Raw genomic sequence first — 6,287 nt, forward strand, 5'->3', positions numbered from 1 at the left:
ATATCATTCTGAACATATACCTCTTCTTGTGTTAAGTAAAACGCCTTATCTAATATCCCAATTTTTAACATATACACACTTGTAGACATTAACCAAAACTATCCAAATATAAAAACTTTGCTTCATTTATTAGATTGTTTGTGAATTTAAATTAATCAGATTAGTAAGTACTAGAGATCAGGTTGTTATAAGTTATTTATAACGAAAAAGTTATTTAAATATAATATTCATATAACGTAAGTCAAGTCATAAAATCACTTCAAGAAAACTTTGACCTATGTTAAACGTTGCAAATTATTACTACAAAACTCCTATATATTTGTTTTTATTAATGACGTAATGTAAAATTAAAAAAAAAAATTGTTAATAAATTGATATGAATATTATTTTGAGAGAAAATTTGTATCTTAAAAAATTACTAGTAATAATTAAAATAAGAAAAAAGAGAAAAAAGTTGTCCTGGATTCTATGGGTTGGTGAATCTTTTTCTTTATTTGATTTAATATTTCCTACTCAATTGTTTATAATTTGATTCCATAATGACATAATTATTGCTTAATTAAATGAAGAAAAGGAGGGTTACTACGTAAAAATAATACTAATGATAATAATTATGTAATGGGCTAAACTTGGAGGATAAAATAAAAATATGTGATAAGACTTAAGTGGGACTTTGTGTTTGAACATAGCTTGGAATAAATAAATAAAAAGATGCCATAAGAAAGAAAAGAAAAAGATACCAAAGAATAATAAATTAATGATCATAGTTTTTCAAGGTAATTTATTATTCGAAAATGAGAGGACACATAAGGTGGGAAAACATTTTTATTTTTAGAAAAATAAGTGAGTTTTTTTTTTAATTCTCTTATTTTTGGTAAGTGTGTAACATCGAGTGATGGAGAGAGAGATGAGGTGAAAGATGAATTGTATCGAAAGATTAGGAAAAGACAGAAATCCTAAATTCGAGCTCATCGTTAAATATTGGGCGAACCCATCGGTGGCCCTCTAAACTTGGCACCAACTTTCACTTGGATACTTTAACTAGGCTTTGTTCATTTTAAGCACCTCATGTCAAACATCATTGTGTCATTTTGACACTTTTTATATTTTCAAAACCGCATTTTAAGTGCGTGTATCCATACGCCTCTTATGTGGAAAAATAAACGAATTGGTATGTGACACGTGGAAATTTTATTTTATTTTTAAAAATCTCAATTTTACTTTCTTTTTTTCTTTCTTCCAGATCCCAAACCCCATGCCCCCACCTCTTTTTTTCTTCTTCTTGCGCCTCCTTCCCCTTCATCTGTTCTTCTCCATCAAAAAGGCAAGAACATAGGTTAGTTTACAAATAAAATACGTTTTGGAGAATAAGGGATATCATACCAAATAGAAAAGTTTTTATATATATGACATTTAAAAGAAGATGATTTCTTGTGCTACTACGATTGGAATTTACAATGAAGGATATGCAAAATAAATTTCTTTTTTTTTCATTGGAGGTTGTTCTTTATTTCTTTTTTATTCCTTGAAATCAATTTAATTTTCAATGGAGAAAGTAAGAATGTAAATCAGTTTTTCCATTTGAAAGAAGTTGATTTCTTTTTTTGTTCCCTTGAAATCGATTTTGTTTTTGAATATGAATCAAGATGCAAATTCGATTTTCAAAGAAGATGGAAGAATCAAAGAGTGTAACCTAGTAAAATATTATAGAATTTTTTTAAAAAGTTGTGTGGTGATGGAGGATGGTAGAAGGTGGAGAAGATGGAAGGGAGAAAGCAAGGAAGAAGAAGGAGAAGAAAATATTTACAAAAAAATTCAGAATATTTACAAAAAAAGTCTCTGACGTGCTCAAAATTCGTGTAGCACACGTACTATGCTTAGTCAGCAAAAAGTATCAAAATGACACAACGAAACGCGACATGAAGTGTTTAAAATGAAAATACTTCGGTTGAGGTGTTTAAGTGAAAGATTGTGCCAAGTTTAGGGGGCCACCGATGGGTTAGCCCATAAATTTTTATACATATTTGACCCAATTAAAAAAATAAGGTTCCTAACTCCTAAGCATCTTGAAAATGTAAATGTTGTTCAACAATTACATTATGTCCCTAATTATTCGTCCACTTTTGAATTGACATATTTATTAAGAAAATAATTATCGACATAATGAGTTTTTCATTTACTCTTATTGATTATAAAGTGGATGAATTAAAAATTTATGATTTTCAAAAAGTTGTATCTTTTTCAAAATAATTAATTGAAGGTATAATAGGTAAAAAAAATTAATTTATTAAAATGAACAAGTAAAAATGAAAATTAAATAAATAATTAGGAACATAGGAAGCACGTGCTTAGTAAATCATGACAAGAGAATATTTTACAGCGTTAGATAATGGAATATTTGACAAAAAGCATCTAATTAATCTCACTTTTATTTGTCATAAACCAAATAAAAAAAGAGTTCCCACGCTGGAATAAATTTTGTCATTTTATACATTGAGACAAGGAAATGTTAATAATTCACAATTTATTATAAAATTTTCATATAAATTAAAATAAACCAAAAACTAATAATCTAAAATTTTGTGAGATTTGATTTTATAATCATTACAAATTTATTTTTAATTTATATTTGTTTTACTAGAGATCGTCATTTTTACATATATGAGATCTAAAAATATTATTTTCTTTTATTGAATTGGTAAATGATCATAAGAAATTATTCCTGCTTAAAAATTTCTTAGATCGACAATAACCGCACATAATTTGCTTTTAAAAGGACAAAATAAATGTAGTAAGTAAATTTGGGAATATTTGAATCATTCATCAACAATCAATCAAATCATTAACTAAAATCCACAAAGTAATAATACATCAATAAATTATTCATCTTTGGTGGTGATTCACTTATAATACAAAGGCGTTATTAATTACTCCTATCCTTCCAAAATAATTATTATCTTAGGAATTTAAGATTAAAAAAAAATTAATATAATTTTTCAATTATATCTTTATATATCTATTTTTTGGAAAGATTCCGATCCATTTGGACACACATGTAGTAATTTTAATAACATAAAAGAGAAATATAATAATTAGGGTTGAAATGTGGTTATGAACTTATGATCTAACATAAACTACTCATTCTTCTGTTATCGTAGTTAAATATTTAAATAAAATTTACTATTAAGTTTAAATAATTATTAATACATTTAATCAAAAAAATTAATAGGTGTATCAGTTTAAGCTTTATGTAGTTCAATTGATTACAAGTTTGTAAGGTCGTATAAAGCTTGCTTCTTTTTTAAAAGTCCGATTTTTAGTAGTGTACGCAAAACTAATAACACAATTATTTCATACTTAAATCCATTTAATTAAAAATTATTGCATCTTGACAAAAGATTAATTTTGTACAAAATTTCCTACTTAATTACGAATTATTGCATCATGACGAAAAATTGATTTTAGACAATACTTTGCGAACGCTGCTAACTATCAATTTTTAAAAAAGAAGCCAAACTTAATATTACTTCACAAACTTGTGACTAATTGAACATGAAGCTTAGATCTTGTTTAAACTTGAGATTAACAATGATTAGAACTTATAGTGTAGCTAGCTTGTTTAAACATGCTACAAACAGAAATAAATTTAGATTTTTTTTTTATGGATATAATATTTTCCGTTTTAATTTATTTGTCTGATTTTGACTTATTTATAAAGTTTGAAAATAAAAAAACTTTTGAATATTGTGATCTTAAATTAAAGATACGTGATTGAACCAAAATGTCATTTAATCTCATGGTTATAATGTCACGTGATAAATTAAAATTAAAGAGTCATCAAAAAATAAAGAAACATTCTTTTTCAAACAAATTAAAAAGGAAAGAAAGACAAACAAATTATAATAAATAAAACATTTGTTAAAATTTTTAGTATTTTTGAACATTCATTTATATTTTGCGTTAAAATATTAATTTCAGTTGAATCCATAGCTATAAGGCTACATCTGGACATTGACCACAAAATTTTAAAAATATTCATACACACTTTTCATTTTTTTTTTTATATATTATTAATTACATTTCTTGTTCAATTAATTAAGACGCATGAAATAAAACGAACGGACAATAACAATTGGATAAGTGGACTTAAAAAAGTACTTATGAGTGTGAAGCCATTCATAATATATACTCCATTATTTGAGAGTGTGCTCATCAGACACAGTATGTTTGGCAGCTGAAAATTTTATACTCAGTGTCCAGAGTTCGTATTAAAGCCTTGATTAAATTTAAATCATGTATTGTATGGCTCATTTGGGGGTGGTGCTCTCAACAAAAAAAAAAATCATACCTAAGGCTCAAATCCGAGACCTCTGATTAAGGATATAGCAATCCACTACTGCACCACAACTCGTGTTATTGGCTTTCTTCTTATATATAAGTTACTATAGATATAAAAAAATAATGAAAGTTGTTGTGATCAATCAAAATATATTTAATATTTACTATAAATAAAATGTTTTGATTGAAATAATTAAGTTGAAAGCTACTCTTTCTTTTTTTGATCTGACAGTGTTGCCCCACGACCATAGACAAATGCAATGTAATTTCAATCGATTTTTTTTTAAATAAAAAATATTTATACTAATTTATTTATGTAACTAATTAACTTACTTTATATTAAAGATTTTAAACCTCTAGTTTTAAAAGGGTTGTCGTTACCTAAAAACATAAATACGGAATTCAAATATTAAAAAAATTAAAATATAACGAAGTAAACATAAAAAAAATTAACATCTCTTCCAAAAACTCTACTCCTTGAGAGTGACATTATGATAAGAGGTATCTTTTACGTCCAGTCATTCTAAAGAACACTCCCACCCCCCCCCCCTTCTTACCGCAACTACTGTCATGGAGTTAGCCGGAGCTTCTTCCTCGAGTCCTATCATAATTGCGCACTTGACGAAAAAGCTTTACGTACGGCATTACCCTTCTTTCACTCTACCAAACATCTTTGATCTTATGTCTTTTGTCTTTACAATGTTTTGATAGAACAAAAAAAGTTTCTATAATATTATTGATGTATAAGTAATTAGTTGTATGCTACTTTTTTATAAGGTAAAAACATAGATGTGTTAAGAACCCATCACTAACTTAATTATTTACTTAAGATAAGTCAAGAAAAAACTAGAATATTCCGGAGTTATAGAGAATTGAAGGAAGATCTCTAGAAAGAGTATTCTAGAGAGAATAGTCTAGAAATATTCTAGATAGGGTAGTTCTAGAATTAAGTAGTTGGAGGAATATTCTAGAAAAGAGTAGAAAAATATGCTTAGTTAGATTGTTCCATCACCTCCTATAAATAGAGGTGTCCATTTGAGTTGTATGCAACCAAGCAAGAAACTAAGTAACAAACCAAGTAAGTAATAAAGTAAAAGAGCAAATAAGTGTGTGCTCAAGTAAAGAGTGTTGATGAAGCAAGCAACAAGTGTGATTAGGATTGTAAGACTGAAGCGAGTTCTTACTTTGATATAATAAAATTCAAGTTGTGAGAAATCGATTGTGCCCGTCGTGTCTCCAAACAATATCCAACAAGTGGTATCAGAGCATGTTGGATAAGAGTGAGGTAGTAACTCATAGAAGATCTTACAAGCTATTATCAGAAGCTACAAGTCGCGAGGCACTTATCAATGGCAGATTTCACAAGCATTCTCAATAGCTTTGAGAAGCTCAACGCAAGCAACTACGGATCATGAAGCACGACAATGCAATATTACTTTTTCGGAAAAGAATTATGGGATATCATCGGTGGATCAGACACCACACCACCAACAGATGTTGAAGCAGCAAAAATGTGGAAGGTCAAAGCTGGAAAGGCCATGTATGCTCTCACTATAACCATCGAGGATGAGTTCCTACAACGGATTAAGAATGCCAAGACACCCAAAGAAGTTTTGGACACCTTGACAATAATTTTTACAAAGAAGAATGATGCAAGATTACAAAGGCTTGAAAATGAGCTTTTGTCAATCTCTTAACGGAATATGACGATCAGTTAATACTTCTTAAAGGTAAAAAAAATTATCTGATGAAATATCAAAATTAGATCCTGAGAATGCTCTCACAAAGACAAGAATGAGGATACTAATTGTTCATGGTCTATAGCCGGAGTACAAAGGCATAATTACAGTCACACGGGGATGGGCCACAAAACCAACTTTATCTGAGTTGAAAAATCTGTTGGCAAATGAAAAAGATTTGGAGAAGCCATTATCAAGTCTCACTATAAA

This window comes from Solanum verrucosum, unplaced genomic scaffold (genome assembly GCF_900185275.1).
Source record: "Solanum verrucosum unplaced genomic scaffold, falcon-dt-bn FXZP01000177.1, whole genome shotgun sequence".
NCBI lineage: Eukaryota > Viridiplantae > Streptophyta > Magnoliopsida > Solanales > Solanaceae > Solanum > Solanum verrucosum.